Source organism: Loxodonta africana, chromosome X, assembly GCF_030014295.1.
Source record: "Loxodonta africana isolate mLoxAfr1 chromosome X, mLoxAfr1.hap2, whole genome shotgun sequence".
Lineage (NCBI taxonomy): Eukaryota > Metazoa > Chordata > Mammalia > Proboscidea > Elephantidae > Loxodonta > Loxodonta africana.
The window spans coordinates 63,250,384-63,271,932 of NC_087369.1; the positions used below are offsets into that span (position 1 = coordinate 63,250,384).

Here is a 21,549-nt window from a genome sequence, read left to right on the forward strand (position 1 = left end):
TTTTTTTTTACTGCTGTAAGGTCAGAAGTGATGCTCCTCCTTTCATTTGTGGCTTTAGTAATTAGTCTACTCTCTTTTTCTTGGTCACTGCAGCTAAGGGTTTGCCAATTTTGTTGCTCTTTTCAGAAAACCAACTTTGGTTTTTTTATTTTCTCTGTTTTTCTAATCTTTATTTTCCTTCATTTGTTCACTTTGGGTTTAGTTTGCTGTTCTTTTTCTAGTTTCTTAAGGTGGAAGGCTGGTTTATTGATTTAATATTTTTCTTCTTCATTAATAGAGGCATTTACGGCAATAAATTTTCCTCTAAGCGCTGCTTTGGACAGAGTCGAACCGCCCCATGGGGTTTCCAGGGAGTGGTTGGTGGATTCGAACTGCCGACCTTTTGGTTAGCAGCAGAAGTCTTAACCACTACACCACCAGGGCTCCTAAGCACCGCTTTAGCTGCATCCCACAAGTTTTGGTATGATGTGTTTTCATTTTCATTCATCTCAGAGTGTTTTCTAAATTTCCTTGTGATTTCTTTGCTTAATTTCTATATATTTCTGAACTTCCCAAATTTCCTTGTTACTGATTTTTAATTTAATTACATCGTGGCTGAAAACCTACTTTGGATGATTTCAATACTTTTGAATTGCTTATTACTTGTTTAATAGCCTAACATATGGTCTATCCTGGAGAATGCACTGGAGCAGAACGTGTACATACTCTGCTGTTGGTGGGTGGAGTGTTCTATCGATGTCTGCTAGGTCTAGTTGGTTTACAGTGTCGTTCAAGTCTTCTATTTCCTTTATCATCTTCTCTCTAGTTGGCTATCCGTTATTGAAAGTGAGGTATTGTAGTTTCCAATTACAATTGTTGATTTGTCTGTTTCTCCCTTCAATTCTGTCGGTTTTTGCTTTATGCATTTAGGGGCTCTGCTCTTAGGTACGTATATGCTTTTACTTGTTATGTTGTCCTGATGGTTTGGCCGTTTTACCATCATAAAATATCCTTCTTTGTCTCTAGTAACGCTTTTTTTTTTCTTCATTTATTTTTATTGAGGTGAAATTCACATAAAATTTAGCCCTTTTAAAGTGAGCGATTCAGTGGCAATTAGTACATTCGCACTCAAGCTCAAGTAGTACTCAAATTCTCTTTTTGCAAGGTATATCTTTTTCCATCCTTTTACTCTCAACCTATTTGTGTCTTCGGATCTAAACAAGGGTCTCTCTTGTAGTCAGCATATACTTGCATCATGTTTTCTTATTCATTTTGCCTTTTGATTGATTGTTTAACCTATTTACTTGTAACCTAATTACTGATAAAGTAGGATCGATGTGTGCCCTTTGGTTATTTGTTTTCTCTACGTCTTATGTCTTTGTTGTTCCTCCACTACTGCCTCCTCCTGTGTTAAACGGATATTTTCTAATGTACTACTTTTATTTGCTTGCTGTTTCTTTTACTATGTATTTTTAGTTATTTTCTTATTGGCTGCCCATGAGGGTTACAATTAACATCTCAGCTTAAAACAACACAGTTCAGGTTAATACCAACTTAGTTTCAACAGTGTTCACAAACTTTGCTTCAATATACTTCCATTCCCTCCTGCTCCTTTGTGCTATTCTTGTCATACGAATTACATCTTTATACACTATAAGGTCTTCAACATAATTTGAAATTATTGCTTTATGTAGTTGTCTTTCAAATTGGATTGGAGAAGAGAAGTGTACAAACAAAAATACATTGATACTGTCTTTCATATTTACTTATGGAGTTAACTTTAACAGAGCAATTCACTTTTTTTGTGTGGATTTGACTTATTGTCTGTTCTTGTTGTTGTTTTTTTGTTGTTGTTGTTAGGTGCCATCGAGTCGGTTCCAACTCATAGTGACCCTATGCACAACAGAATGAAACACTGCCCGGCCTTGAGCCCATTGTTGCAGCTACTGTGTCAATCCATCTGGTTGAGGGTCTTCCTCTTTTTCGCTGACCGTCTGCTTTACCAAGCATGATGTTCTTCTCCAGGGACTGACCCCTCCGGATAACATGCCTAAAGTATGTGAGTTGTAGTCTCACCATCCTTGCTTCTAAGGAGCATTCTGGTTGTACTTCTTCCAAGACAGATTTGTTCTTTCTTTCGGCAGTCCATGGTGTCTTCAATATTCTTCGCCAACACCACAACTCAGAGGCGTCAATTTTTCTTCGGTCTTCCTTATTCATTGCCCAGCTTTTGCGTGCATATGAGGTGATTGAACACACCGTGGCTTGGGTCAGGCGCACCTTAGTCTTCAAGGTGACATCTTTGCTCTTCAACACTTTAAAGAGGTCTTTTGCAGCAGATTTGCCCGATGCAATACGTCCTTTGATTTCTTGACTGCTGCCTCCATGGCTGTGGATTGTGGATCCAAGTAAAATGAAATCCTTGACAACGTCAATCTTTTCTCCATTTATCATGATGTTGCTTATTGGTTCAGTCGTGAGGATTTTTGTTTTCTTTATGTAGAGGTGTAATCCATACTGAAGGCTGTGGTCTTTGACTTTCATCAGTCAGTGCTTCGAGTCCTCTTCACTTTCAGCACGTAAGGTTGTGTCACTTGCATGATGCAGGTTGTTAACGAGTCTTCCCCCAATCCTGACGCCCAGTTCTTCATATAGTTCAGCTTCTCGGGTTATTTGCCCAGCATACAGATTGAATAATTTTGGTGAAAGGATACAACCCTGACGCACATCTTTCCTGACTTCAAACCATGCAGTATCCCCTTGTTCTGTTCGAACGACTGCCTCTTGGTCTATGTACAGGTTCCTGATGAGCACAATTAAGTGTTCTGGAATTCCCATTCTTTGCAATGTGATCCATAATTTGTTATGATTCACACAGTCAAATGCCTTTGAATAGTCAATAAAACACAGGTAAACATCCCTCCGGTATTCTCTGCTTTCAGCCAGGATCCACCTGACATCGGCAACGGTATCCCTGTCTCCATGTCCTCTTCTGAATCCGGCTTGAATTTCAGGCAGTTCCCTGTCGAGGTACGGCTGCAGCTGCTTTTGAATGATATTCAGCAAAATTTGACTTGCATGTGATGTTAATGATATTGTTTGATAATTTCCGCATTTGGTTGGATCACCTCTCTTTGGAGCATAAATATGCATAAATAGGCATATTTAAGCATAAATATGGATCTCTTCCACTTGGCTGGCCAGGTAGCAGTCATCCAGATTTCCTGGAAGAGATGAGTGAGCACTTCCAGCACTACATCCTTTTGTTGAAACATCTCAATTGGTATTCCGTCAATTCCTGGAGCCTTGTTTTATGCCAGTGCCTTCAGCGCAGCTTGGACCTCTTCCTTCAGTACCATCAGCTCCTGATCGTATGCTACCTCCCGAAATAGTTGAACGTCGATCAATTTTTTTTGGTATTGTAAAGCTGTGTATTCCTTCCATCTGGTCTTGATGCTTCCTTCGTCATTTAATATTTTCCCTGTAGAATCCTTCAATATTGCAACTCCAGGCTTGAATTTTTTCTTCAGGTCTTTCAGTTTGAAAAACGCCCAAGCGTGTTCTTCCCTTTTGGTTTTCTGACTCCAGGTCTTCGCACATGTCATTGTCATACTTTGTTTCCTTGAGCCACCCTTTAAATCTTCTGTTCAGCTCTTTTACTTCATCATTTCTTTCGTTCGCTTTAGCTACACGACGTTCAAGAGCAAGTTTCAGAGTCTCTTCTGACATCCATTTTGGTCTTTTCTTTCTTTCCTGTCTTTTTAATGACCTCTTGCTTTCTTCATGTATGATGTCCACAACTCATCTGGTCTTTGGTCATTAGCGTTCAACGGGTCAAATCTATTCTTGAGATGGTCTCTAAATTCAGGTGGGATATCCTCAAGGTGGAAACCTTGGTGGCGTCGTGGTTAAGTGCTACGGCTGCTGACCAGAAGGTCAGCAGTTCGAATCCACCAGGCGCTCCTTGGCGACTCTATGGGGCAGTTCTTCTCTATCCTATAGGGTCGCTATGAGTCGGAATCAACTCAACGGCAACAGGTTTGGCTTTTTTTTTGTTGTTGTTTTATCCTCAAGGTTGTACTTTGGCTCTCGTGGACTTGTTCTAATTTTCTTCAGCTTCAACTTGAACTTGCATGTGAGCAAGTTGGCCCCTGACCTTGTTCTGACTGATGATATTGAGCTTTTCCATCCTCTTTTTCCACAGATGTAGTCAATTTGATTCCTGTGTATTCCACCTGGCAAGGTCCATGTATATGTATAAAAAAATATAGTCGCCGTTTATGTTGGTGAAAAAAAGGTATTTGCAATGAAGAAGTCACTGGTCTTGCAAAATGCTATCGTGCGATCTCCGGCATCATTTCTATCCCCAAGGCCATATTTTCCAACTACCGAGCCTTCTTCTTTGTTTCCAACTTTCCCAGTCCAATCACCAGTAATTATCAACGCATCCTGATTGTATGTTCTGTCAATTTCAGACTGCAGAAGTTGGTAAAAAATCTTCAGTTTCTTCATCTTTGTCCTTAGTGATTAGTGGGTAAATTTGAGTAATAGTCGTATTAACTGGTCTTCCTTGTAGGCGTATGGATATTATCCTATCACTGACGGCGTTGTACTTCAGGATAGATCTTGAAATGTTCTTTTTGACGATGAATGCAACACCATTCCTCTTCAAGTTGTCATTCCTGGCATAGTAAACAACATAATTGTTGGATTCAAAATGGCCAATACCAGTCCATTTCAGCTCAGTAATGCCTAGGATACGGATGTTTATGCGTTCCATTTCATTTTTGATGACTTCCAGTTTTCCTAGATTCATACTTCGTGCATTCCACGTTCCGATTATTAATGGATGTTTGCAGCTGTTTCTTCTCATTTTGAGTCATCTACTGCCCTTTCTTTTCAGCCCAAAGGACTCTCTTTAGAATTTCTTGTAGGACAGGCCTGTTAGTGACAGATTCTATGGTTTTTCTATCTGGGAATGTCTTAATTTTGCCTTCACTTTTGAATGATAGATTTGCTGAATCTAGAATTCAGTGCTTTCAGCACCTTGACTATGTCGTGATTTCTGGCGAAAAGACAGCTATTAATCTTACTGAGGATCCTGTGCATGTGATGAATGGTTGGTTCTTCTGCATTTGAGATTCTCTGTCTTCCGCTTTTGACGATTTGACTATAATGTATCTAGATGTGGAGTGCTTTCCGTTTATGCCACTCTGAGTACTTTGAGCTCCTTGGATGTGGAGATTAATGTTTTTCATCAAATTTGGGAAGTTTTTGGCCATTATTTCTTCAAATATTCTTTCTGCCCTCCTCTCTCTCTCCTCTTCTTCTGGGATTCCCTCTAGGTAAATATCGGTATACTTGATGGTGTCCCATATGTCTCCGAGGCTCTGTTCCACTTTCGTTATTTTATTTTATTTTATTTTTTCTTGAGACGGGATAATCTCAATTACCTGTCCCCAAGTTTGCTGATTCCTTCTTCTTCCAGTGCAAATCTCTTTTGGAGCTGAAATTTCCACCGAAGTGTCATTTCAGTTATGGTACTTTTCAACTCCAGAATTTGTATTTGGGTCTTCTCTAGTATCTTTTCTCTTTGTTGATATCCTCCATTTGATGAGGCATTATTGTCATACTTTAATTTGTTTAGACATGTTTTTCTTCAGCTTTTGCACATATTTATCACGGCTAATTTAAAGGCTTTGTCTAGTAAGCTCCATACCTGGGCTTCCTCAGGAACAGTTCCTATTGACTTGCGTGTGTGTGCGTGTGTGTCATAATTTCCTGTTTCTTTGCATTCTTGTAAGTTTTTGTTATGAGACAAAAATTTTAAATAATATAATGTGGTCACTCTGTATATCAGATCCTTCCTCCCCCCACTCCACCCCAGTGTTTGTTGTTGTCATTGTTGTTGTTGCTGTTTGTTTGTTTAATAATTTTCCTGGATGTACTCTGTAAGGTATATATTCTGTTGTGTGTGGCCACTGAAGTCTTTTCTTGATTAGCTTAGTTGTGAACTAATGATCAGACAGAAACTTCCTTAACTTCTTTAAATGCCTTGAACCAAAAGTCTCCCAACATTTACTTAGTGACTAGCTGTGTGTGTTGGGGTTTTACCTTCCATACTCTGGCAGATTACAACTTCTGCCTTAGCCTTCACTTCCTGCTTGCACAGAGCCTAAGGCCCACCCAGAGGTGGAAGATTAGGGCATTCTCAGGTCTTTCCTGGCATATGCACACAAGGCTATACATGTGTGTGGGCCTTGTAGATCCTCGGGAATATTTTGGAGCTTTTCAAAGTCCCCTGTGGACAGCTAGCTCACTCCCCCAGATCTTCCTTTGAAGTTTTAGTCCAGCTGCTTATTTTCCCAACTGTCATTGCCACCTCAGGCACCTGTGACTTAAAAAAAATTGTCACATTTGTTTTTTCAACAAACGCCCTGGGTATAGGGCTTTTCCCATAGAGGGAACTCTGAGTCAAGTCAAATAATCAACAGTTCTGCAAATGGGGCTTTTCCAGGGAAACGCCAGATAGGTCAACTAGTGATACTTCTCTGTGGATAGGGCTGAGTAGCTCCAAATCTGGCCTATCTGTTCCAGGGGCATCTAGGCTGCTAGTTTTCTCAGCCACCGTGGCTGCAAACTGCTGGTTTGGAAGGCTACTGCAGAGCTTGGGGAGAGGAGGATGGGGAAGCAAAAATTCATACATCATAAAGTTCAGTTTTCTTACTGATATTTAGCCATTTTTCTTGAGTAAATGCTTCCTGAATTATTGCAAGTGTTTGGTTAATTTCCAGAACTTTGGAAAAGTTGATTTTGACCTTTTTTTTTTCCCCCAGGGTTCTAGGTGCTTTCATGGAGGAGTGGATTTTTGGAGATAATTACTGTGTCATTCTGAAGATCCTTCCATAGGTGTTTTTTTTCCAATCCTAAGAAAATTTAGAGTGTAAGGACACTAATCATTTTTCAGGATCGGGAAAGTGACTGAGTACCTGAAAGCTCTTGACCATCCATTTGAACTGGGTGATTTATGCCACACTCCTCAATAGCAACCTTTCTTACCTGTACAGCAAACTTATATAAGTGAAGACAGAAACAGGCTTCGAGTGAATGAAGCAGTACAGGGTCAAATTATGAAACTAACTTGCTACTCCACCTAATACTCCAGAATGTAGTTTTGGGAGGCCAGTTAGGGGCAGATACCTAAGTTAGATATAAGGGCCGTATGCAGGATTGGGTTGAAAGCTCCCAAAAGCTGAGGTAACCATGATCTGACTCCTTTAGTTGTAGACAAAGATTATTAGGTTAACCAAAGGCTACAAAAGAAGTATAAAGCAAAAGAGGTACATGACTATAAGCCACTCACCTGTGGTGATTCTGAAAAAAGAAAAAGTTATTTTGAAGCATTAACATGGCAGAAGAATAAACCCCCAAATAGATGCTTGGGAACAAAGCAGCGATGACCGGCAACAGAGCAGTGATTATCACTTTTACCTGTTTAATAATCGATGAACATTTTATTTTGCTCCTTTTGACGAGAAAAAGGTGTCTCTGTGTCTCTGGATTGGTGACTGGTACAGTGAATCAGTTCACCTCAAGGAGCAGTAGATTCAGTTCCCCCAAAACCACATAATATACTACCACTGACATCGAATTGGATCAGGTAAGTGACTTAAAGTAGACTTTGGCTGGGCCCTGAAACCTCCTGCTCATATTACCGACATTCCCTCATCCTGTCGTGGGGTGTTGACTTTTTCCACGGAGCATGGCAAGCACTCAAAAGGCTAGGTCAGCCAGTGAAAGCGCCAAAAGAAAAGCTCAGGTCAGTGCATACACCAAAAGGTTCATCCTGTCATCATCTCCCACCCAACAGCCCAGATAGCTCCCTTTTAAGTATATGATGGAAAGCTGAATGACAAAATGCACAAAAACAATGGTGCTTTTAAGGGCCGAGCAATGAGTAAGTACCAGCTCTTACCAGTGTGAGCTAACAGATATTTTAAAAGATGCTTATTCACCTCATAATGGAAATATATATCAGGCTGCCAAGACTTAGAAAGTCTGCAAAAGATAAGCTGGAGATTCCACATTGTACTTACTAGGGTAAGAGACTTACACTGCCGACCCTGGACCAAGATTGAACTTATTTTGAAAAAAATGATGTTTGCTCCTGGTGATGGTCTCATCACCCACGTAAGGTGGAGAATGAAAGGAAATTTGCTTTCTCAGGTCTTTGATGACACTTGCATTTTTAATACACACTTTGTTTCAGTGGGATATCATGTATTTAAGCCTGCAAGAGCCTTCCTGGGCTTTTCTGAATCGTGTTGTACACATGTGGCTTAAGAGTTAAAACAGATTGTCTCCTTTAGTACTTGGTTGTTGGCTGTATTGTTATAGAAAGTGGTAGCTAGGTATCCTTCCTACATTCCCTGCTATCAGGTCAAAAGTCTTTTTGCTAAACATCTGGTTTTACAACTTCGGAGACAGTAGAAATAGTAAAAGTTCTTTCTTGCACGACAAGTCTAATTGAGGGGGGAAAAAAGGATCTATATATTCTATAAGCGTGGGGTCAATGCTGCTGTAACTTTTTCCCATAACACTAAAATTACGTATCAAGTAACTGACCTTAAAACCTTAACCATACTACATGACTATGGAAAGAAGGGGTGTGTGTGTGTGTGCGTGTGTGTTATCCTTTTCCTAAGATAGTTCTCACTTTTCAATCGTTAGTTCTGTCACTTAATAAAATCTCATCCTTCTTTCGGTCATTCTGTTCCCTTACATCTTTTCTAAATCTGGACAACTGGCAAAGACCTCTTTCTAGAGTGGCCTTATTTCTCAGGTCTCCTTGTCTGTGCTATGGGGACGTCCAAGTATTGTGGAGAAGACAACATGAGCAGGCAGGAGAATTTTATTACACTCTCGGTCAGTGTCAGGTTGTATCTGGCACTCTCCAGGGCAGATGGCCTGATGCATTCTGTTTCCTTTTTCGTACAGCTTATCACTGAGGTAGCATACACATCTGTGCAGTCACTATTCAAACCTGGATGCCTCTTTGGTATGACTGAAGAACACGGACACATACCCACCTCTCTCTAAGTAAATACTACTGCCTGTTTCTTCTAAAGGCACCTCAGCTCACTATTTCTAAGCCATGCCGATCTTTACAGTTTCAATGACAGAAGCTGGCCCCCTAGTGTCTCTATGAAGGGACCCTTGAAGCACAAAGTGGATGGTTGTCTGACCCAGTTTCACAATACTTGTGTTACTCAAGCACCAGTTCGAGTAGCTTCCACTTTATCAGCATAAACTCTAGACATAATAGGTGAAATTTTAAATGAGAAAACAAAAGCTGTCAGCATAACAAGTTTGCATTTAAGACAAAAAGTTATTATGCACTGACCAAGCCAAGTCTGAAATGCACGCTTTGAAGAGCTAATGATACAGAAGGTGTCTGAGAATACATTCTGAAGGCAGTTGTTAGAGAGGGTTTCACTTACACAGTCTAATTGGATCTAATTGTTCTCCTGTTAGACCAGTTGCCCTTGAGTCGACTCTGACTCATGGTGACCCCGTTTGTGTCAGAGTAGAACCGTGCTCCTTAGGGTTTTCAACGGCTGATTTTTGAAAGTAGATGGCCAGGCACCTCTGGGTGGACTCGAACCTCCAACCTTTAGGTTAGCAGCTGAGCGTGTTAACCGTTTGCACCACCCAGGGACTCCTGTTACAAGGAGAGGGGAATTTCAATAGGACATCTGCTTTCTGAGAGGCAGCATGGCAGTTCATTTCAGTGCAAGACTGAATCAAGTTTTCCATGCTTTGAAAAAGCAACTTAGGTGTTTTGTTTTTGTTTTTGTTAAAACTACACAGCCTTTACTAGCCGACTGAATCAACTGCATGAAAAAGAAAAAAGAAGACCTTCCACATTTTAAAAGACCTTTTGACATAAAGTTGTTGTCATTCGGTGCCATGGAGTCGCTTCCGACTCATAGTGACCCTATGGGACAGAGTAGGTTAGCAGCTGAGCCCTTAACCACTATGCCACCAGGGTTCCTTGACATGAAGTAGAGTTTCTGACTGACAGATCTGGAAGCCAACCTGACTTGGACATGCTACGCATTCAACACACAGATGCGGTTTCCTCATACTGCTACCTTGACGTGGATTTGACACCCAACCTGAAAAGAATTCTATAAAAATTGCTTCAAAGTCCCTTTGACATTGCAATAGTGTAGCAAAACCACAAGTAAACAATTGTCCATTAGCCTGTTATTTAAAATATGGACTGAAAAGCCAACAGACTTTTTTGTGTGCGTGCGATTGCTCTTTAAAGCAAATTTTAGTTTGGAACAAGGAGCTCCTAGTTCATCTGGTTGGAGAAGACCGTCCTCTCTGCCGCAGGCTGTGGAAGTGTGCCTCCTTCAAGAGTTGGCTGATGTGGAAGTAGGGACCCTGGCATAGAGCAGCCTTCTCGTAGAAGGACTGAGGGATGTTGGGGTTGAGTTCAGCACCAGTCTGGTTTAAACTGCTTCCTGGGCCACTCGCTCTCTCCGGGCTATTAATGCTGCTGCCGCTGCTCCTATCATTATCACTGCTTGAAGGCTGGGAGGAAAAAGACAGAAACAGGATCACTATTATGCTATTACAATATTTTTTCCTATTCAGTTCGGAGAATAACAGCATCAAACTCTATGCTGGGCTTGACAGTTTACAAAGTACACCCACTTAAGATAGTTCATTCTATCCTCAGAACAACCCTGTAAAGTAGGTTGGGACTAACAGCCCTAGTTTACAGATGAGGAAGCTGAGGTCACTGATGTGCCCACGTTCACACAGCTAGGAAGTGGCAGGGTGAAGATTTAAACACAGGGCGTCTCACTCCAAATTCCTTCGCACATCCTTTGTCCCTGTTTGCACCATTTATTCCAGTAATTTGCATCAGAGAAGTAACTTCTCAGACTCCAAAGAAGTGCTACAGGCTGTAGTAACAATACCTGTTATGCCCATAGCAAATAAGAGGGCCTCTGGGCACAAACCAAAATAAAAAAAAAGACAAAAAACCCCTTGCCATCCAGTGGATTCTGACTCATACCGATTCATAGCCACCCTATAGGACAGAGTAGAACTGCCCCATAGGGTTTCCAAGGAGCGGTTGGTACATTCAAACTGCTGACCTTTTGGCTACCAGCCGTGGTCTTAACCACCGGGGCTCCATACTTACATACCTACGTACAAACAAACGTGTGACGATTATGTACTTACCACCTGATAAGTGATGGCCAAATGAAGTCGGATGGCTGGGTTAACAGCAACAGCAATCAAATTGATTTGAGGACTTAATGTCAAGACAGTTCAAGAATAGACGGTCCTGGCCCAGAGTGAAAAATTCTAGAACCTCCACAGGCACAAACTAGTGAGGTTAAGAATATTCAAATATTAAGTAGGCTATTACATTGGATAAGAAACCTACCACACACACTTTGGTTCCTCTTAGTTGGCATTCCTTATTGTTTTTAGTTACAGATACCGTCTGAGAAAAATAAGGCAAGAACTAGAACTGGGTTTTAATGAATCAAGTTTTCATGTCAAATTACAACATATTCATTTTACACTATAGTGGCTAGGGTGATGCTATGCTGGGAAAATTTAACAGTACGGTAAAATTAATAGGCTAGATGGGATTTCTGTAAAATAGCTCTCAGGGAAAAAAAAATAGATCTACTTCCAACTCTAGTTCATTTAAAAAGTTTTTAAACTCAACTCTATAGAGACATACGTGCAAATGAGTGTTGAAACATTGTTTACAATATCAGCATTGTCTCAGGGACATAGAGGGGGTAATGAGTGCCCAGAAGCCATCTCTAAGTTGCCCCCTCCCCAATTCGAGCACCCAGGGGGACTGCGCCCCCTCCCAATTTCAAGATGGATATACGTTGATAGCGACTCAGCAGAAATGCCGTCCCGCTGCCTCGATCAGGCACCTTTCATATTTGTGGGGTCTCGGAATGTCATTCCACGCCTTGTCTGGTCCCCTCTTTGACTTGCACCTCTCTGCCCCCTCCCTCGCTACGCCTCTGCATTGTTTTTACTAGGTGAAAATCAGAAGCAACTAAATGTCAGTAAACAGGGAAGTGGTTAAGTTATAGTGCATCCATTCATACAATAGAATGTCGTCAGCCATTAACAATGAGGATATAGTTGTATATATCCTAATACACGAGGATGTCCCTGACATCATTTGCAAAGGTTACAAATCAGTATGTATAGTGTGGCATATGGTTTTAAAATGTTTTTAACATATGAATGTCTGCTCCAATAATCGGTTGGAAAAATATACAAAGTTTTTGACTTTAGTCCAGTTTTTATTTTTATATGTTGGCTATCTTTAGTTTCTAAATCATATACAGCAAATGTATTTCTTTTACGAAAAGTAAATATTCTATCTGTAAGAAAGAAAACTCAAGAAGGCTACTACAAGACCAGGGAAAGTCTGCTTTTGGATTCAGCTACTTCTGGCTTCAAAACAAAGACTTAAAATGATCTGTGATGCTGTAAAAAAGAAAAAAAAAATTTAGGAAGAATGTTTAGCTGCCTTTAAACTATTAACATACATCTAAAATGTCATATTCACTCTCATTTGCTAGGCTAATAATACTGTTTATCTAATAAACATAGCCTTGCTGTTGTAACCTCACCCTACGAATGCCAGTAAATTTCCATCAGTCCTTAAGCCAGATTCGGCCTGCCCCGCAGAGGCAAAGAGCCAGCTGTGACCGTCAGTTGACCTCAACAGAGGATGCTGCAACAGGTGGAACGAATCAGAAGGAAAATCATTACCCGGACCCCATTCCGAAGTGAGAGGGCCAACAAGAACCACATCACTTCCTGTTTCCTGGCCGCCATAATTCCTGCAACGTCTTCCTTCTAGAATTTTCCCTCCCCAGTACGCCTGTGCAGCCTCCGTCTTGCTACCCAAATCACATATAAGCCTTGCTTCCCCATAGCTGGGGGAGTCGGATCTGAGGGACTTCCTCCGGGCTCCTTGCTCTGCGCATTGCAATAAAGTTACTTTCTCTTTTTCAAAGACCAGTGTCCAGATCATCGGCAAGTCTGAGTGTGCCAGACAAGGAACCCACCTTTCCGGGTTCAGCAACACTGTGCCGCAACTTACCCTTGTGAATGTACTTCATGTGGGATGTCCTGCTTAGGGAAGCCTTTTATTGTCAGATGGCTCATGGAGGAAAAGTTAACTCCTTGATGGTACATGGTTTTGAAAATTGAAACTGCTGTCCTAGCACAAAAGTGTTGACCTTATTACACTTGAATCTGAAGAGAAATGAGATTCTAAATGCTTCAGGACTAAGAAAGACCCAGTAAATACCTCAGCTTTTTCACCATTCTCCTGACTCCTTACAGAGAGACTCCTCGTCACAATGTTTATCCCATTTGACAGTTACAAACCTCATGTCATTTCTCTCAGATCTTAGGCTTAATGGTGATATCTGCACAAGGTATTTTCATGGCAAAACAGTATTAACAATCAAAGGAGAATAGGGCCATGCTCTGTGAAACAGAATCCCTTGCAAATTCATGTACACAAGCAAAATGAAGTTAGGTTCATGAAGATTCTGACCAAACTCACAGTATCTCACTACACAATATTCACAAAGGCACCTCACAAAAGTCCTGGAGTCCAGGTCTATGTTAAGAGGTGGGAAGTTAGGTTCGTTTAGGCCTTAATGAAATCTGCCTATGTACCCCATAACCAAAGAAGCTCAGTAGCGTCCAGCAGAGATTTTCTATAGCACATTCTATTTTGGGAGAGGCATCAGAATCGCCTGTGGAGCTTTTTGTCGGTTTGCTTAACGTGCCCCTGCCAGGACTCCACAGGTTGTCGTGATGCCCTCCCCTCCCCACAGAAAATCCCAAACAATACTTGTGTGCCTACTATGTACAATGATGCGCTTTGCCAGGGCTACTGGGGCATTCAACAGGTAATTCCCGAGCCCAGTGAAGAAGATTACTTCAAGAATGACAGTGCCAAGCTATTGCAATGACTGGAATCTAGCAGCAAGCAGATGCTGACTGGAGGAACAAGGGGAGGCCCCTTAAGATGGATGACATCTGAACTGGGCCTTGGAGGATCAGAAGAATATTAAGAGGCAGGGTGTTACAAACTGGGGGAACAAGATCAAAAGCAGGGTGAAGAGCAGTGTTTGAGAAGATGAAGCAAGTAACATGATGAGTGGCTGGAGCCTCCTACAGAGGAGTTAGAGGGAGACAGACTATGCAAGAGAAGTTATGGTTGGGTTATTGAGAGCTCTGAATGTCATGTTAAGGGGTCTGTGGGACCAGGTGCTTGAGCAAAAATAAACATACTCAGATCTGCACTTAGGAACATGATTCTAGCGGGTGCATGTGGGATGAATGGGGTAGGGAGAGACTGAGAGCACAGAGACCACCTGGGAAGCTTTGCAATGCATCAAGCAAGAGGGAAGGAAGGCCTGAATTAGGATTGTGGAAATGTAAAGGGAAGGACATTATTTGACACACACTGGAGGTAGAATAGAAAGGAGTCGTTGAAGAAAGGACTGAGACACCTAAGTTGACCTCAAGCACCATGGACAATGCTTGGCCACTGGAAGGTGCTCAGCAAAGATTTGTTGAATGAATTTAGCAAGATCTCAGGTGATCCCTGAGAAATATCATAGCAGAAAAGTAGGTGGGTGGAGGGAGCCAAGTTTTAGTGAGTAGCTGCATCAAAGGAGATGAAAAATAACAGGCAGTGAATGCAGATTACGGCTAGGAGGTAAAGGGGAGAGAAAAGACCCAGCAACTTGAGGGAAAAATAAGGTAGGAAGGGGAAAAAAAACCACCTTAACAGGCTAATGCAAGAACCAGTAGATAAGCGAAATAGGAAGAGATGAGGAGGAATATTAATTATCTATCTTCATGAAAACAGAACTGGAATACATATTACATTTATAATATAGAATTGTGTAATTCTTCATAATTGTGTAGTTCTTCCTAATACAAATGAACCAAGTATTTTATTTTCTTTCAAGTCCTAGCTTTCCCCTCATCTCCATCCCCCTCCCTATGCCTCAGTGCTTTTCATTTATGTGAACCTCAACAGGAGAAAAAAAAATTTTTTTCACCTCAGTGTACATTCCAACCCTAGAATCATAAAATGAGCAGCTGCCTTAGAAGCTGGAATTTAGAAATGGGAGTAAGTGAAACAGATTATCCTAACCAAATCCATCGGAGCATTTAAAGGTAAATTATGTGAAAACCTGGAAATTTTCTCTTTATTATCCATATATTAAACAGCGCTTCAAGAAACCATGCATTGTAGAAAATTGCAGCCTTTCTCAGAACAACATAGTGGAAAAGTGAAAACACTTCAAAATGGGATTTCTTATTTGTTTTGGTTCAATTATAAAGACACATGAACTGAAGCAACAAAATGTTCACGTCTAAAGAACAAAAAGTAAAGGTCATAAACTTCTAAAACACAGGTTACTTTCTAAAATATTATTAAATAGGGGTTCCATGGATGGGTGTTTCCATGGTCTGTGGGCTTCTAAAAAACTCCAAATTTTGGTAGGATGGAGAGGTTGTTTTTGTGTGTGAGTGTATGGGGTCCATGGCATTCATCAGATTTTCAAAGGGGCTGTGATTTAAAAAAAAAAAAAAAAAAAAAAGGTCCAAAGCCACTGCAACAAGGGAGATTATTAGTTTTTACAAAAGTTTCTTTGAATAATACATTTCTTTTAACTGCACAGCACAGATTAGATAATTTACCTTAGGCAATGAATGAATGGAGAAAGACTTTATCAGAGCACGTGTCCTACCTCTGCATCTAGAGAATCCTGAAAGACAAGGTTTCTCTTACTCCTTTTGGAGTGGGGGGAATGGTGGTTGTCTTCTTTATTGCCATTCCTTCTTCTTTTCCTGAAAACAAATCACAAAGAGAGTGGGGGTGAGGGTGGGGGAAATCACTCAACGAGACACTTAAACTGCAAATGAGTGGCAACGTATAAATTTGAGATCTTCTCTGAGAAACTGTAATTCACTGTCTGCCACCCCAGAGACTTAAAGTCGAAAGTGCACCATTACCAAGCAGAGAGGAAAAATATAAAACAGGAACTCTGAGTAAAGTCAAGCCGTAAGTTTGATTTCTAAAAATTAGTTTTCTAATTGTAAATGAATGAAATAAGAACAGGAAGAGTTTAATGGCTAAGTTTTCAAACTTTACCTAATTAAGCTCATCGTCTTCATGCCCTGAAATTACAATTCCAGGTTACATGATTTTAACCCCTTCCATAGGATAGCACTGAAGACAGGTGGCTGCCAGTGTCTATTCACCATTAAAGTCCTTATGAAGGTGATGTAGGGGCAAACACTGGAGAGGATTTTCTTGTGTCATGTTAACCAGTTACTGTTGCTGTGCCAGCTATGTATTATGACATAACGGTTACTTCACAGTTGAGATTGTAGCACAAACTACTTGGCATTTCCAGGGCTCACTGATGAAGAAGACCAGGTTTGAAGAAGAACCACAGACTTCCTCAGTCAGATGTTTTCAGAATGTGGATGCCCCTTATACAAGAGTCAAGTACTATCAGAACGGCTTCTAAACCCAGGAGGGAAACAGCAGTAAAATAAAGGAGGCACACGTTTAAGCCAAAGTGGCCCATCCCATATGTACAATGCTGCATAATCTATTTTCATGAAAACTTTTTAAAGTTTAACTTTTTATAATTAGGAGGCAAGAGGCTAGGGCAGGGAAGGGAAGCAGAATACAGCCTTTTGAAAGGCACTTAATTTGATATATCTTATACACAGCTATACACCTGCTATGTGAGTTGGATGCCTACCGTGACAGGCCTTAATCCTAATGTTTTGATTTTAGGTCTGGATATTTGAAAACTGTAAATTAATGAAAGACCTTGGCACCCTGAGTTCAATTCCCTCTACTCCACAACATTCTTACTAAAAGTCCAACTTTATTAAGGAAGTTGTGGCTCTCAGTGTAGGCTTGTTCTGATAGAAATGGTGGATGTGTGAGCTGCAGTGGACTATATCATTCACCTCAATCTAAGACTTAGTTGTCTAGCTGTAAAGTGAAATCCATCATTTCAGCTCCCTTCCTATCTCCCAGGAGATAAGACCTTACCTGTGTAATTCTTCAAAATGCTTGGATGTTAATAAAATGGTGAAAACAAGGTGTAATTAATCACGAAACGAACGTGCTATCATCATGCATCTGACCTAAGCAATTGTTACCTTCATCTTAACGTGATCACCGAAGTGGAATAGGAATGTGCTACAGTAAGAATGCCAGGTCTGAGGGGAAGCCAGTTGGCCACCCAAATGAAAACACAGAGACTGGCAGTAACTTGGTCCAAGACTATTTTTATCAGTGTACCAAGTCTTGGTCATGCTTTGGGTTGCTCTAACCAAAATTACGACCCAGATGTTTAATTACACATGGCCATTTCTTCCTTTACAACAGGGGATATATTCTGGTCTTTCCAGCGACCAGAATATACATGCCCGAGAGGTAGCACGGAGAGGAGAGCGTTAGGACACTGGGGATGGGCTGCTTTTAAGAACTTCTCCTAAGCTCTAGGGAAAGTCACACAAATCACCCCTGCCTCAAAATTGGAGGTCATCTCCCTAGGTGCCAGAATCATCACATTGGCCTGGCCATGGTCCTCTCCCTTGGACGGTACTAGATTAAGAATGAGCCCTACCTGCTCTTCATGCTCCTTTCTCTGGGCTCCTTGCTGATTACTTCCTTGAGACATTTTTCTCCCAAAAATGTTTCTAACGATTGGCAAGATTACATCTTCAGCCCCGTGTCCCCCATCAGTAAATAATCAGATTGTAGGTTTTGACACTATAGTTCTTGCAGACACCCTATAATTGATCAGATATTAGCCCCAGCTCTCCACTTGGCGTTTACTTTTAAGTGTGTGGTACTCCTAAGGATGGAGCCCTGGTGGCACAGTGGTTAAGAGCTTGGCTGCTAACCAAAAATAAAGGTTGGCAGTTCGAATCCACCAGCCGCTCCCTGGAAACCCTATGGGGAAGTTCTGCTCTGTCCTGGAAGTACGCTATGGAGTCGGAATCGACTTGATGGCAACGGGTTTGGTTTTTTGGTTTTTACTCCTAAGGATGGCTGAGTCTACTCATTTTTATAATTTCATTTCTCTCCAATCTTCCTCTCACCACTGGGAGACTGAGCACAGAGAAAATCTTAGAGATCATGTAGACCAATGAATTTCAAACTCTTTTTTAAAGTAAAAGAAAGCTTTCTTTTTGGAAAAAAAAAATCCAATACCTAAGAGAAAAAAGAGGAGTTTCTTTGCTGGGAACAGGAGCTCTCTAGCCAATATCCTCCCCGGATCCACCTCCCCACACCCCCAGTAACTTAGACTGAGTCAGATGGTAAAATAGGCAGATATGGCAGACCCCGGACTGGAAGGGGGACGTTCTCGTGAGCCCTGGCCCAAGGCACTCCATGAAACCCTGGACAAAGAGAAAATTAATTAGTACACATCAAACGACTTCTTTTATGGTTAAGGAGTTGCCAGTATAAATGAATTCAGATTATGTGGCTACAGTAGTTTAAATGAAATTTTTCTTTTGTGGAAAATATGGGATTTTTTTCCCCAATGATGTGAGGCATGCCCGAAGAAGCTTCAGAAGTATAGCTGGACTGCTGGACTTAGAGAACGAACGTGGCAGTCAGATCGGGCTTGCTGCATATATACTGCTTACTTATTTCGCTTGCTTCATATATATTCGTCATGGATGGAATTGTGTCCCCCCAAATATATGTGTCAACTTGGTTAGGCCATGATTCCCAGTACCTTGTGGTTGTCCTCCATTTTGTGATTGTAATTTTATGTCCAGAGAATTAGGGTGGGATTGTAACACCACCCTTACTCAGGTCACTTCCCTGATCCAAGGTAAAGGGAGTTTCCCTGGGGTGTGGCCTGCACCACCTTTTATCTCTCAAGAGATAAAAGGAAAGGTAAGCAAGCAGAGAGTCGGGGACCTCATACCACCAAGAAAGCAGCACCAGGAGCAGAGCCTGTCCTTTGGACACAGGGTCCCTGCGCCTGAGAAACTCCTCGACCAGGGGAAGCTTGAGGACGAGGACCTTCCTCCAGAGCCGAAACAGAGAGAAAGCGTGCCCCTGGAGCTGACATCCTGAATTTGGACTTGTAACCTACTGGGCTGTGAGAGAATACATTTCTCTTTGTTAAAGCCATCCACTTGTGTTATTTCTGTTATAGCAGCACTAGATGACTAAGACAATATTAAAAAAAAAAAAAAGTTGCCATCTGAGTCAATTCAGACTCACGGTGACCCCATGTATGTCACAGTAGAACTATGATCATAGGGTTTTCAGTGGCTGATTTTTTGGAAGTAGGTCACCAGGCCTGTCTTCTGAGGCGCCTCAGGGTGGACTCAAACCTCCAGGCTTTTGGTTAGCAGCCCAGCACATCAACCTTTTGAACCACCCAGGGACTCCATGCTTCATATATACCATGTCCCTAATCCCAATTGTTCGCGTTGTTAGCTGCCTTTGAGACAGCCTCCGATTCATGGTGACTCCATGCACAACAGAACAAAATGCTGCCCTGTCCTGAGCCATTCCCATGATCACTTGTGGATCAGGCTGTGGTGACCCACAGGGTTTTCACTGGCTGATTTTTGGAAGTAGATTGCCAGGCCTTTCTTCCTAGTCCATCTTAGTCTGGAACCTCTGCTGAAACCTGTTCAGCATCATAGCAACATGCAAGCCCCCACCGACAGATGAGTGGTGGCTGCACCTGAGATGCACTGGCCAGGACTCAAACCCGGGTCTCCCACACGGAAGAGAATTCTACCACTGAACCACCACCGCCTCCATCCTAATTCCAATAGCATATCGGTAATTGGGCCCCTAAATTCATATTCGGAGTCCCTGGGTGGCGCAAACAGTTAAGCGTTTGACTACTAGCCGGAAGGTTAGCGGTTCGAAACCACCCAGAGGTGCCTAGGAAGACAGACCTGGTCACAGTCTTGAAAACCCTATGGAGCTGTTCTACTCTGTATACACAAGGTCGCCATGAGTCGGAATCGACTGGATGGCAACTAACAACAAGTTCATATTCAGTGTGGTTTTTATACCCTTCTCCCCTCATTTGTTGTTGTTAGTTGCTGTGGAGTCGATTCCGACTCATGGAGGCCCTCCTTGACCCAAATCGACAATCCACTGTAGCAAGCTAGGCTGCCTGTAGGTATTTACTATTGGACCAAATAACCTCAGCACGCCTTCCAGAATCTCCGTCCTAAGACTTGACCATGTTCCAGGGCAGGGTCCTGTGGAAAGATAGCCAGTAAACATACTGAGAGCCAATAAAACATGGAGCAATGATAAACGATCCACCACATGCACCGATGTAATTCTAGGATGCATCTCATTCACTTTAAGTCTTACTGAGATTATTATGGGATGAAGGAAAGAGCCTTGAGCCCGGAACGACCTGGGCTCTATCCTGACTCTGTTATCAACCAGCTAAATGGCCTTCAGCAAGTCAGTTGGCCTGGCTGAGGCCAGTAAAATGGATATTTGAAAAATCTTAATGACATAAGCCAATGCTGACTACAAAATGGCAAATGAAAAACAAAATCATGTAGAAAACTGATGATATAATCCATTGGTATGAAGAGAGAGAGTACATATAAAGAAACATGACCGGAAGATGTGAATATTATTTCATTTCACAATATTTACTGAGCCCCCACTAAGTGTAGGTCCTCTTCCAGGTGCTGAGAACAAAAGAGTGAAACCATCACACACCACAGCTCCTGCCCTCATAAAGGGTGTGTTGAGATGGTTGTCTTTGGATCATGGGTTATTGTACGTTGACCTCAAGCCTTCGTGAAACTTTCAACTTTTTATAATACGTTTGTATTACCTTTTAAACAAAAAAGACTGAACATATCGAAACGCTTTTTCAAAGGTGCAAAACAGTTTAAAAGGCAGGGTGTTTAAGTCACGATACAATATGAACCTCAGTATGTTTAAAATGCACCTTTATGAGCGAGATATATCACAAAATATAATTAATGGTCGTTGTCTCACTTACACGCTAGGTGGTGGGGCTGTAGATAAGGGTAGCTTTGCTTATTGTACTTTCCCGGTCTTCCAAGTTCTCCACGTTGCGATTGAGCGAGTTCTATAATGAAAAGACTTTGTTGATTTAAAAAAAAAAAAAAATTTTTTTTTTTTTTTTTTTTTAATCAATAACAGGGCCATAAAACCCCAGGACAAACTTGGGGAAAGAGGATGACCAGACCACGCAGAACTACCAGTTGCTAAGGGCCCCCAGCAGCCCCACGCAGCTTTTCAAATGTCAATTTGAAAATCAAAAGGGCCGGCTTTGTCCCCGGGTGGCGAGGTTTTTGGGAACCATCCCCAAGAAGCCGCAACCCCACCTCTGCCTGGAACGCCTCCGCCGCGTTTTTTCAAGCACAAGGGGCGGGGGAGGCGCGGAACGCGCGCGC

General features: G+C 41.7%; 1 long non-coding RNA gene across 4 annotated transcripts in view; it reads right to left on the reverse strand.

The window, feature by feature from the left end:
- Window positions 1-48: 48 nt before the first annotated feature.
- LOC135228914 (uncharacterized) overlaps window positions 49-21,549 on the reverse strand; it is a 61,911-nt gene continuing 40,410 nt past the window's right edge. For 3 of the 4 annotated variants that reach the window (XR_010319783.1, XR_010319786.1, XR_010319784.1), the window contains exons 2-5: window positions 21,132-21,221; window positions 15,784-15,933; window positions 11,242-11,389; window positions 49-10,581 (exon numbers count right to left, since the gene is read on the reverse strand). This is a non-coding gene — a long non-coding RNA (uncharacterized LOC135228914). The remainder of the gene's footprint in view (window positions 10,582-11,241; window positions 11,390-15,783; window positions 15,934-21,131; window positions 21,222-21,549) is intronic. The other variant, XR_010319785.1, reaches the window with a different exon arrangement.